Source organism: Anabrus simplex, chromosome 7, assembly GCF_040414725.1.
Source record: "Anabrus simplex isolate iqAnaSimp1 chromosome 7, ASM4041472v1, whole genome shotgun sequence".
In the NCBI taxonomy this organism is placed as follows: domain Eukaryota; kingdom Metazoa; phylum Arthropoda; class Insecta; order Orthoptera; family Tettigoniidae; genus Anabrus; species Anabrus simplex.
The window spans coordinates 53684885-53698880 of record NC_090271.1 but is presented as its reverse complement, the minus strand read 5'-3'; positions in this window follow the sequence as shown (position 1 = coordinate 53698880).

Genomic DNA, 13996 nt, shown 5'->3' with positions numbered 1-13996 from the left:
GAATCGAGGTCTGGTGAGTAGGGTGGCTGGGGTAGGATTTTCTACCCCGCCCCCCACCCGCGGTACACAATTCTTGATGACGCATGCAGTGTTGACTGTAGTGTTATCATGGAGTATGACTGCATTATCCAGCAGTGCCGGACGTTTGCGCCGAAGTGTACGTCGCAGATGGTACAGCAGAAAGTTGCGGTAGTATTGGACAGTGACGGTGTGGCCCTCCCTAACAGGATGACACTCCAGAATATCGTGGCTGTCATACTCCAGAATGAGCACGACCTTCGTGGGTGATGGATTCTGTCACACCTTTTGTCGTCGTGGTGAAAACGGATAACGCCGTTCTCCTCACTGCCTTCAATTCTAGTTCATACGCCCGTGCCTAGGTTTCATCAACGGCAATAATGCGATAGAGCATGTCATTCCCTTCCCGCTAAAATCGATCCACGTTGATACGGCTGGTAAGATATCGCGTCCACTTCTGCAACTCTGTTAACTGATACGGTATCAATTTTGAACACTTCTTGCGCACCTTCAGTTCTTGCTGTAAAATGCGAAACACTCTTGCTCTCGACATGCTAGTGCGTGTCATTAATTCCTGCGCTGTCCAACATCGGTCCTCTGTTAAACACTGTTCAATTACAGCCACGGAGAGATCAGTACGAGCAGACGTGTGCCACCCACTTCGCGGCGAGTCTGTCGTTGCTGCGCGTCCATGTCGGAAAGCCTCCACCCAACGTACAACTCTCCGATAAGGCAATGCCAGATCACCCACAGCTGCTCTTAGTTCCGCATGATACTGACAAGGGAACTGTCCATACTGTCATATCGAAATCGGCAGTGAAATTTGGTAGAGAGGATGAGGGGTCCATAGGAAAGCAATGTAGAAAAATTCAATGGTCATTTCGATCTGTAAGATGCTGAAATCGATACGGAAATGCCTAAGAGAATTGCACGCGTTAGCGAATGGCTCAACGCGGACAACCCTGGTGACCAGCTGAAGCGACCGGGTTACCTTGATCTTTCTGCGTTAGCCAGTTGACACATGTTCCTTTGAAAGAGCAGTCATGAATCCCGCTAATGTTCTAGAGTATGCTTTACGTTATTTCTGTAAAAACGGTTTCTCGTCTTCCCGTGAAATATCTTCGGAAGAATGGGAGATGGGTCGACATGTGATCGAACTAATTAAAAATCATCCCATGGGTGCCAGCATCGACTCGGAGTCGTCTCTGGAGATATATAGTGACAGTGAAAGTGATAGTGGAAGCAGCGACACCTCATCTGCATCACCTGAAAGAGAAGGCAGCACACCATTGCCAGGAAGAAGATGTGTTACGGATCCGATTTTGAGCCCCGAGTCTGATTCCAGTCAGTCTGTGAAGAGACGCCGCAGTCACCTAGCAAATCTACTAGTTCAAGCTATGCTTCCAGTCCACAGAAGAAAGTGAAACAAACCGTGGATCTTGCGAACAAGAGAAAAGCTGTAAATGTATGGTTAAACCACTGTTCGCAAACGTTTTCGTAAGATGACGTCACTACGACATCTGGACAGGTGGAAGAACCAATTAGACTCTACATCAGTAAGCCCCATTAACACAGGAAATTGATGCATACAAAATTATTTTCTCAATTTACAGAAGCAAGAAGAATGAAGCGAATTGTATGCGATGAAGACCTGCGACTGTGGGCCTTGGAAATTTCAAGAGGGATTTCAATGGGGCGAACTAATTTCAGTGCATGTGCTAGTTGGTTGAGTCGATTTGAGAAAAAGTACAAAATAAAACGTAGAAGAATTACAAAATTTGTATCTCGTACGAAAAAGATAAAGTCGCAAAGAAATTTGTGGAAGCAGGTTCAGAGCGATTTTTAGACTACACCCTTTTTTTTTCAATATGCAATACTGATCAGATTGGATTCGTGCGCGAAATGAAAGTGAAAAGGACTCTAGCGTTTGTTGGTGAGAAACATACAGAAACAGCTGCTCACTCAGTTAGTGCACTCACCCATTCGTACACAATTATGCCTACAATTGGTGTGGCCGATACTATTTTCCCGAAATTATTCATTGTACTACAGGAGGCAACTAGAACTTTCGGTCCGAGACTTTCCAAAGAAATTGTTCTTTACTATAAATATGATTGTAACAGACACAAAATCAGGGAAAATGGGGGAAAAGGAATTAAAGTATTCGCGGAAGAGAAGTGTTTGCTACTGCTAAGATTTCTGGACTACTTGTAGTGATAAGAGCTGTCTTAGAAACATTCCTCCATGCAACGGCATAGACATTCTCCAGATTCCTCCCGGCTCTACAGAGAAAGATGCAGCCTTTGGATAAGTTTTCTTCCGGCAGTGGAAGGCTTTCCACTTAACAGACATTCTGCCGACTTGTGAAGACTTTCAGTTTGATGTTCATGAGAGAAACAGGCATAGTGAAAATGAAGTCCTTCATTCGTTTTTCAAGTTTCTTCCCCACGGTTCAAGGACGTGATTAAATATTCGTGGTTCGCAACCAATTATTATACAACGGGGAGACCTCGCAAGTTCGAAGTACCTGCGAAATATAGCCTTCAAACAAGTAAAGAAAACTGAAGAACAATGTGGCCTCAAAATGTATATTCGTTGTGCGTGGTGCCAAAAATATTTGTATTTTTATTATGCGATTAACGCACCTCACTTATGTTTCACATTTTTTTCGTAATAATAAAGTGACCTTGGCGTGTGGCAGCCTGCCAGTTCGTTCTCTCTCTCTCTCCAGCACAACTGCAACTCCACTCCGTTGTGCACCGCGCGAGCCAGCAAGAAGCAAGGGTTGTCCAGTAAGCTGCGTTGTCGCATGAATTTTGTTTCAAGATATCGAAACCTTCCAGTTCAAAATGGCAGCTAAAGTTTTGTACATCGCTATTCTATGAGTCTCCTCTGGTCTCTGAGGCATTTCATTGTCGATTTTGATATGACAGTATGGACAGTTCCCTAGCGAGTAGCATTTCTGCCGGCGAGAAAGGCAATTTCCACGTATGCTCGCTGTTCCACTCTGCTTTCATGTAGCATGGCCAAGCTCAATCTGTTTTTTTTCATGCGCTGATATCGAGCCTTCCTTGTATGGGTTGTGTCCTATTTGCAATCAGTCCCATTTGCGATCACAGCAAAAGTTGTCCCATTTGCGATCACTCCCATTGCACTGGAAAACAAGAATGTGAAGGAGGATCAGTTCATGTCCCATTTGCGAACACTGTAGCAGCCTAGCAGGATTTTCCAACATCCATGCAGCAAGGGGACTGCTAAAATTAGAGCGTACTCCACACAACCTCTCTCTTAAAGGCTTTTTGAGATAATATTACTCTATAGTTTTTAATTATTCCAGCTGTAGACATCGATCGTCGATGTAGCTTTTGTTGTTATGTTGTTATCGGCGTGCTTACTTACGACATGCAGGTCATTGAGACGAATAAAGGCAAGTCTTGTGCTTTTGTAATGAATACTCTTACAGAAATTCACGGAAAAGTCAGGAATGTTTGGTGACATGGGTTTTTTATCGCTGGCTTTATATCGCACAAACAGATAGGTATTATGGGGATAATGGGATTGGAAAGGGCTAGGAGTGGGAAGGAAGCGGTCGTGGCCATAATTGCTTCATAAAGGGTAGCACTATCGATTAAGCAACATCAACAGAGAATCGAACTCGTGGCTTCCTGCGTTAATTAATTAGAGATTTGGAATTTTTTTTTGCTCGGGGCTTTACGTCGCACCGACACAGATAGGTCTTATGGCGACGATGGGAGAGGAAAGGCTTAGGAGTTGGAAGGAAGCGGCCGTGGCCTTAATTAAGGTACAGCCCCAGCATTTGCCTGGTGTGAAAATGGGAAACCACGGAAATCCATTTTCAGGGCTGCCGATAGTGGGATTCGAACCTACTATCTCCCGGATGCAAGCTCACAGCCGCGCGCCTCTACGCGCACGGCCAACTCGCCCGGTAGATTTGGATTTATAAGTGATACTTTGTGTGAATAGAGTCGTCCTTATTGAGGGCATAAGCCCGTCTTTTGGGTCATTTGGGACCTTGAGACAATGTTACCCGTAAGGCTTTTTAATGAGAATAAGAGAGAATCGAATAAGAAATAATGTCGGCACATTAAACGATTTTATGAGGTAGGTAGCCGGGCAGAGTGGCTCAGACGGTTAAGGCGCTGGCCTTCTAACCCCAACTTGGCAGGTTCGATCCTGGCTCAGTCCGGTGGTATTTGAAGGTGCTCAAATACGACAGCCCCGTGTCGGTAGATTTACTGGCACGTAAAAGAACTCCTGCGGGACTAAATTCCGGCACCTCGGCGTCTCCGAAGACCTTAAAATTGTAGTTAGTGGACGTAAAGCAAATAACATTATTATTATGAGGTAGGTGACATAAGACTATGTTACGGATGTTATTAGCCGCAGGTGATTAATAAGCTAACTGTGACCTCAGGGGGTCCATTTAGAACAGATGGAAGGTGAAGGGTGCGACTAATCTTGTGCTAGGAAATAGAAGGGAAGGTCTCGCTCCGCAGAAATTATTAAAAGCCGGGTGTACAAAAAAGCAGGCCAATGTCTCATTCCCGAGAAATTATTAAAAAGCCGGGTGTACAAAAAATCAGGTCAATGTCAGCAGACAAGTATTTGTAACTGGAGAGGTGTGAGAAATAACAAGCTCATCCAGCAAAATAGCCACGGTTTTGTTAGTAGAGATTTTTCAGGATGAAGACATGAGTGATGGTAGCCAGAATGTAATTTCGTCTCCCATCTGCTTCTTTGTGGAGAGGCACCAATTATACTTTGTCATTTATCTCGTGCGTGTGGTTTAACGCCGTCTTTTGCTTGACAAGACCGCAGTCATGAATTAGAATCTGTGTTATTTTAGGGGATTTGATAGGGACTCTCTTCAGTTAGTATTTGTGTCTGTGTGCAACAATTAACCCGGAATGTATGGGAAATAATGTTAAATGTGTGCGGCGCATTAGCTTTCTTTGCGTATTTAATGTACATGACCATCCGAGAGACAGTGGGTTCGAATCCCACTATCGGCAGCCCAAAAGATGGTTTTCTGTTCTGTGGTTTCCCTTTTTCACACCTGCTAAATGCTGGGTCTGCGCCTTAATTAAGGCCACGGCCGCTTCTTTCCCACTCCTAGGCCTTTCCTGTCCCATCTTCGCCATAAGACCTGTGTTGGTGTGACATAAGGCAAATCATAAATAAAAAAATGCACATGACATTATCAGAGCAACCTGACCAGTAGGACGTGGACGTACCTGTATCCCCACTCATGAACAACGCACGGTACCTAAGTTCCGACAAACTGGCATTTATTTTTTCTTGCGGGTCATGTGATCCCCAGTGTTTCAATCGTTTTTCTTACTAGAGCCATTGACATTAGTGTTTTATTTATTTGCTATTTTTTGCCTTAAACAATACATTACATTTTATCTTTTTAAATAATAGTTATTGTTCTCATTTGTCTAGTTTAGAGAGCCTTCGTGGCTCAGGCGGAAGTGCGCCGGCCTCTGACCGCTGGGTTCAAATCCCGCTCACTCCATGTGAGATTTGTGCTGGATAAAGCGGAGGGGGGACTGGTTTTTCTCCGTGTACTCCGGTTTTCCCTGTCATATTTCATTCCAGTGACACTCTCCAATTCATTTCATTTTCATTCCTTAATCATTGCCCCAGAGAAGTGCAACAGGCTTCGGCAGCCGGCATAACTCCTATCCTCGCCGCTAGATGGGGACTTCATTCATTCCTTACCTGACCCGGTCGAATGACTGGAAACAGGCTGTGGATTTTCATTTATCTTGTTTACGCGCTCTCTTCTTCTGCCCATGGACATTTAGATTTACGTTAGAGATTTTATTCCCGACTTGCCACCCCTGAGGAGCTAGCTAGGCTCATTTAGGGTTGACAGTGTGCAATAGTAACACAAACAAAGAAGAAAGGATACATCACACTTCATTGATGTCTGATAATTGACTTCCTTGGGAGAGGACTGTGCGAGAAGCGGCTGTCTGGAAAGTCCGGTCCCAAGCACGCACTGTAGGAAGGGTCACTGTACGTCTCAGTTTGTAGCTGCAGCCCCTCCAGCTCCCTCTTACCCTGCGACTCCTTCCGCTGCGAGCTCCGCGGCGGCTGAACCAAGTAGGTCGAGAAGGGATTTGAAACTGGAAGACAGGGGGCACGTATATGACGGCATCCCTGGTTGTTAAGTCCAATTGAATGGCGTACGATCAGCCTTTCATCGACAGTGTATATGGGATGGTTGCTGTATTTTAGAAATACCACCGTTGGATAGGGTATAATGTTGGCCACGCTGATAGCATACAACAGATAGTCATGGCGTCGTGGTGGTCCCTTCTCACTGGCGTTAGCTGGGTTTGTATGTTCCGGGCTTGGTATCACTGGAAGGCACGCTCGACCGTCGCATTGGCATGCCCTCGACGTAAGTAGTTGGCTTCAGGCTTCTCCTCTTGATGGTGGCCACTTGTTGAGCTGGTTTTGACTGGTCCCGAGGGTCCTCTTCGTTCGGCGAATTCCCGGCCTGATGCTCCTGGCATAAAGAGACGTCTGTAAGTTGGCTGTTTGTTGTCTGTGTCTATCTGCCAGCACCCGTTGCTCCCGAGCAAGGTGATCAGCCATGTCACGGCTTATTCTCAGAAGTTATATTCCTTGGTTCAGACATACCGGCCTAGAAAGCCAAAAACAATGGCCGAGAGGATTCGTTGTGCTGACCACACGACACCTCTTAATCTGCAGTCCTTCGGGATGAGCAGCGGTCGCTTGGTAGGCCATGGCTTTTCGAGGTTTGGTTTCGGTTTGGCTCAGTCATTTCCAGTTCAGGTAGCTGTGCTCTTCTGATTAAGAAAAGATCAGCTATGGCCAAAAATGTAATGACTAATTTATCCCATTTATGGAAGGATCGCTCTATCTCGTTACCACTGAAAATAAGAATAGTATCCAGTCTGGTATTTTGATTTTTCGTCAATGGAGCTGAGACGTGGACTATTCATGCTACAGAACTGAAGAAAATGTATTCTTTTGAAATATGGTACTGGCGAGGAACCTTGGATAACATTTCGCAGCAATTATTCCATTATAAACCAGCTCAAGCTCAGAATCAGATTATCATAAATATGTAAATAAAGAGTTTTACAATATTCTTTGGACACACTATGTGATGCGGGAATGACAACATAGAAAAACAGATCATTCTTGGACAGATCATGGACGAGTTCCCAGTCCATGGTCGAACATCATCAAGAGTATAACTGGGTTGCTGCGCGTTTGGCCGAGGACCGCAAGAGATGGAGATAACTGACCCTTAGCCTCCTTGGAGATCATGATCTTCAGAATTGAAAGAACAATAAGAGAGAGAAAGAACTTCTTGTAGGAGGTCGACGCTGGATTCGGACATAGTGGCCTTGGAGTCAACTCGTTGTAGGACGATCAATTCTTTCTTCCTTGCTTGTATGCCACTCCTGGTTGTTACGACAGGACGTAGATACTACAACGTACAGACAGTTTTATTTGCCGCCATCGAGGCTACCTGCGCGTCAATTTCGACGTTCTATTTTACTCTTCTAGATGACAGACAGTATCTCTCTTGGACGATATATGGCTGAGACTTAATTATCTTTTTCGGGCAAACCCCAGATGTGTCTTTTACATGGTGACATCGTATGATGTGGAGTGTTCGGTTTCTTGCCTGAAAGGTCATCGTAATAGCCTTCGGGTCCGACAGCCTCTGGTTCTATTCCAGGCCGGGTCGGTCTTTTAATTTTGAAAACATTGTTTTACAGAGAAAGTAGGGGTCCACATACTGCCAAAAAAAAAAAAAAGCAATTTTCTCAACTGTGCCGAATGTTGAAGAACTACAGGGTCCGTACAGGTTTCAAACTGTGAGTCTTGGATACTTCTAACAAACTAAAAAGACACATTTGAAAAATCACTTTTGCTCTAAATGCAGTTCCGCATAAACGGCCTAAATCACTTCTTTCTTTACTCGTCTCCTTTTTCATTATAATCCTAGCCAAATTAACATTTTTACATAATTATTTCTGTAATGTGTTCCTTGGTTCAATACCCCCAGGTATTTACTTTATTTTCTGAAAAATGTTCACGCCGAATGTAGTTGTAAGGCCTTAAGGGAAACTATGGTGCTTAAGTGAAACTCTGCATTGACTCACATTAGCGCTCGTAGTGGTGCTTAAGTGAAAAAATGCACTGACTCACATTTGCGCTCGTAGTGGTAGAGAAAGGAAAACCGGTAATCTAAGGAGCGCAGCGAGGGATCCAGTCGGCCGTGATCTAATCGACCACATAACGATGATTAACGAAAAGATTGTATTTTTTTATGAATAAATGAAGGATATATTCTCACACTTTATTATATTTTATTTGTTTAAAATTCGTAGCTCATATCCCTAGGATGTTTGCAACATTGAGTTGCTTGCCTGAAGGTCTAGAACTGTGGATGTTTAATTTAGTCTGGTTAATTAGCCTAGCTCGGGGATGTGTGTTCGTGTTACTACTTACCTCCATTTACATACAATACATCACTCAACAAACCACGCAAGGGTGAATATATCGCTCCATGTAGGGTTGGCGCTAGGAAGGGTATCGGGGCCTAAAACTGAACTAAATCCACAGAAAGTATCGACTCCAGCAAACAGGGAAAAGGCCAGGAAAAAGATTATCATACGATGTAGAGTATCGAATGGACTTTGTCTTCTCTTCAAAAATACGAGTAGCACTGCCGAGATATTGGATTCCGGAGGCGGGCAGCAGCATCTAGTGAATCAGAGAATATTGCTAGATCATCTGAAAAAGCTAGGCAATCTATTAACAGGCCAGTTCTCTTGTATTCTATTCGAAGTCCAATCTCGAACTATTCCTTGCACATCACTTTGCGCTATTCGCGATTAAGAAATTCTAAAATATTCCTTCATCTTCCTTTCTTAATCCGTTTACCCTCCAGGGTTGGCTTTTCCTTCGGACTCGGTAAGAGATCCCACCTCTACCGCCTCAAAGCCACTGTCTGGAGCGTGGGACTTTGGGTCGTGGATACAACTGGGACGAGGACCAGTACCTTACCCAGGAGACGTCACCTGCTATGCTGAAGAGGGGCCTTGAGGCGGGGATGTGGAAGATTGGAAGGGATAGACAAGGAAGAGGGAAGGAAGCGGCCGTGGCCTTAAATTAGGTTCCATCCCGGTATTTGCCTGGAGGAGAAGTGGGAAACTACAGAAAACAACTTCAAGGATGGATGAGGTGGGAATCGAACTCCCCTCTACTCAATTTACCTCCCGAGGCTGAGCGGACCTTGTTCCAGCCCTCATGCCACTTTTAAAATTTCGTGGCAGAGCCGGGAATCGAACCCGAGCCTCTGTGGGTGGCAGCTAATCACACTAACCACTACAGCACAGAGGCGGACTATTATAAATTGGTATTATTATTAGGAGGGGCTCTGTGGATCAGATTTTCAGTATGCTCCAGGTAAAATTGAAAAATGCTACGAGAGGAATAGATAATTGTGTTTATGTTTCGTAGATATAGAGAAAGCATATGACAGGATGCTCAGGTAAAAGATGTTCGCCATACTGGAGGACAATGGGATTAAGGGTAGATTATTAACATCAATCAAAGGCATTTATGTTGTCAATTGGGCTGCAGTGAGAATTAATGGTAGAATGAGTTTTTAGTTCAGGGTACTTACAAGGGTTATACAAGACTGTAATCTTTCACCTTTGTTGTTCCTAGGTTACGTGGATCATCTGCTGAAAGTTATGAAGTGGCAGGGAGGGATTCAGCTAGGTGAAAATGTAGTAACCATTATGGCCTATGCTGATGACTTGGTCTTAATGGCAGATCGTGCCGAAACTCTGTAGTCTAATATCTTGGAACTTGAAAATAGGTGGATTGAAAATTAGCCAGATTGGTGACACAAAGCTGGAACACGTAGACAATTTCAAGTATTTAGGGGGGGTGTGTTCTCCCAGGATGACAGTATAGTAAGTGGGATTGAATCAAGGTGCAGTAAAGCTAATGCAGTGAGCTTGCAGTTGCGATCAACAGTAGTCGGTTAGAAGGAAGTCAGTTCTCGGACGAAACTATCTTTACATCGGTCTGTTTTCAGACCAACTTTGCTTTCTAGAAGCGAAAGCTGGGTGGACTCAGAAAATCTTATTCATAAGTTAGAAGTAACAGACATGAAAGTAATGGGAATGGGTGCAGGTAAAAACAGGTGGGAACAATGGCAGGAGGATAGTAAGAATGAGGAGATAAAGGCTAAGTTAGGAATGATCTCTATGGATGAAGCTGTACGCATGAAGCGGCTTCGGTGATGGTGTCATTTGAGGCGAATGGAGGATGATAGATTACCTAGGAGAATAATGGACTCCGTTATGGAGGTTAAGAGAAGTAGAGGGAGACCAAGACGACGATGGTTAGCCTCAGTTTCTAACGATTTAAAGCTACGAGGTATACAACTAAATGAGGCCACATCACTAGTTGCAAACAGAGGATTTTGGTGACGTTTAGTAACTTCACAGCGGCTAGCAGACTGAACGCTGAAAGGCATAAAGGACTATAATGATGATATATGTATGTATGATATTAATATTATTATCCATGTTTTTTTTTTTTAAAGTCACAATCGAGCTCAAAGCTGGAGATGGTATTTCGTAAAGTTACACTAGCAAGGCCGCATTATGGCGCCATAATTTGCTTTCACACTTTCCCTATAATTGTAAAAACTCGGATGGTGCTATTTCTGAGGATCCAACCAGCCTAAGGGATGATGAGTTAGCGGGCGGACACAAGAGGTATGCAAGAATAAACAATATATTTACTTTACACAGTTTCCATTTTATTGGAGTGAATAAATAAGTACAATAAATATTTTAAATAAATTAACATATCATGTAATCCTCACTTACTAAATACAACTTGTTGAATATGAGTTCGAGAAAACTTTTCGAGAGTTTTGTCGCCTACACATATTCAAGAGAGGTTATCTTAAAGCTAGACTCAGTCAGTAAAATGAGCTACATATCTCAAGATGATTCCTATGGAGGGAGAATTTTTACGGAAGTAAATACGGTAGGACACTTTATTCAATAACGAAAATTCTTGTGAAAATTTTAAGGACACCTTCTCCGTAGAGGTACACGTTTCGACACAAGGAAATTTGTTATTCCTCTAGACAGTATCGATCAAAGAACATTTCATAAGTAAAGGTCATTTTGAAAAATAGAACAGAATATTTCATGTGGAGGCAACAAACGAATCCTGTTTTTTACAACCTTTACGATATGAATTTTGGGACTGCTCAAATGTGGTGTACAGATATGTACCAGTTCACGAAAGGCTTGGTTTACTTCAGAAATATATTACCAACAGTGTTTAAGATAACGATTCTTACTCAAAAGATATAAATAACACAGACATAAAAGTATACTTTGGTTATCCTCAGAGTATCTCAAACCGACATGCTTCTGAGTCGTGCGTGTTTACTTTGGATGTCCATTTTAATGAAATTCCCATGACAGAAAGTATTAGATAATGCAATCGTGAGGTTACCGTGAAATCTACATTCTTGAGAAAACTTCTTGAAATTGTTTCAGGATAATATATCTATATACACATCTTATTAGTAAAACAACACTTGATTATATATTTTAAAATAGGTAACACTTTTGTTTAAGAATTCCTTGACTGAGTGACTGAGCATAATATCTACCTGTATGAAATCATCGTTTCAGATATAACTTATGGATTTTCTTCCATTCTATGAATTGTTTTCACTTGACTGTAACAGTAACCAGCTATGATTGAAGTATCAAGACGTAACATGAATGCAGTGCGATTACAATATGTATGCTGGGAGATCGGTTGTGCAATTGACGGAGTTTGGGTGAGGGCGTAAGTTGACCTGCGGGAGACCGGGTGGTCGTACTGAAGAATTGCACAACACTTGGGGCGAGAGGTCTCCACAGTGCATCACTGTTGTCGCCAGTGGTCGGCAGAAGGTGCACATGCCTGTAGACCTGGGTCCGGACAGCGGCGAAGCACAGATGCACGCCAAGACCGTCGCATCTTACGACGTACAGCAGCGCGACTTCACAACAAATTAAGGACACTTGCTCCGAGGGTATCAGCGAGGACCATTCGCAACCGTCTCCGTGAAGAAAGGCTACGATCTTGCGTGCTGCTAGAGCTTCTTCTACTCACGCCCCAACATTGTGCAGCCCCCCTGCAGTGGTGTCGCGATAGACGCTTATAGAAGCACGAATGGAGACGTGTCGTCTTCAGTGATGAGAGTCGCTTATGCCTTGGTGCCAATGATGGTCGTACACATGTATAACGTCGTGCAGGTTAGCGGCAACATCTGGAGTGTATACGACATACGCACACAGGGCCAACACGTGGCATCGTGGTGTGGGAAGCTATATCCCACACTGGCCGTTCTCCTCTGATGATCGTCGAGAGAACATTAAACAGTGCACGGTACATCCAAACCATCATTCAACCCGTCGTGCTACTGTTCATGCACCAGCAAGGGGATGCGCTTTTACAACAGGACAATGCACAGCCACATGTATCCCGTGCCACCCAACGTGGTCTCCATGGCGTACGTCAACTACCCAGGCCTGGCCAGCACGATCTCCAAATCTGTCCACCACTGAACATGCCTGGGACCGGATGAAACGTCATCTTGCGCAGTCGACACAACCGGCAGGAAACCTGGTCCAAATAAGGCACCACTGAGCTCGATAGCTGCAGTCGCTTAAGTGCGGCCAGTATGCAGTATTCGGGAGATAGTAGGTTCGAACCCCACTGTCGGCAGCCCTGAAAATGGTTTTCCGTGGTTTCCCATTTTCACACCAGGCTGTACCTTAATTAAGGCCACGGCCGCTTCCTTCCCACTCCTAGTTCTTTCCTGTCCCATCGTCGCCATAAGACCTATCTGTGTCGGTGCGACGTAAAAAACTAGCAAAAAAACTAAGGCACCAGTTGGAAATCGCATGGCAGCCCATTCCGTAAGACTATATTCGTCACCTCTACGATCGTCTCCATGGGAGAACTGCAGCCTACATTGCTGCAAAAGAAGGGTATACACGGTACTAGCGCTGATATTGCGCACGCCCTGTCGACTGTATTCAGATGCATAAGGCTCTGTCGGTGTGATCGTGAGTTTTATAGGTCCTCATCAGTGTGTCAATAACATTTCTCTCTGCTGGGTCGACGAATTCATGGTGTTCTATTTTCATTTTCTCGGAATGTTTTATATTATTATTAATATTAGCCAGAGTCTCCGTGGCTCAGGCAGCAGCGTGTCGGCCTCTCATCGCTGGGTTCTGTGGTTCAAACCCCTGTCACTCTATGTGAGATTTGTGCTGGACAAAGCGGAGGCGGGTACTCCGGTTTTCCCTATCATCTTTCATTTCAGCAGCACTCTCCTACCAATATCATTTCATTTCATCTGTCAGTCATTAATCATTGCCCCAAGGGAGTGCGTCAGGCTTCAGTAGCGGGCACAGTTTCTTCGTCACTAGATGAGGGCTTCATTCATTTCATTCCGGACTCGGTCGAATGACTGGAAACAGGTTGTGGATTTTTCATTACTGCTAGCCAGCCATGAGACGTAGAAGTAGCGTGCCTGTCTCATATTCCAAGGCCCTGACATCGTTTTCAGGCCAGTTCAGGGATTTTAATTTTGGACTGAGGAGTAGAACAGAGTTCTTCATACGAGAAGCTCTTAGCTACAGGATAAAAACGCACAGTGAGAAGATGACGCTACTGACCTAATATACATAGATGAACACTTGTTGCTATGATTACAATGGTGTCGAGGAATTCATGGTGGTAATTCCAGCAGATCCCAGAAGAAAAGCCCCAGTTATTCCCTAGTCCATTCAGTACTGAAACTTCCTACTGAAATTTCTTTGCGTGGAAGTCGGAGTAAATGCAGTAAGAGAAGAAATAC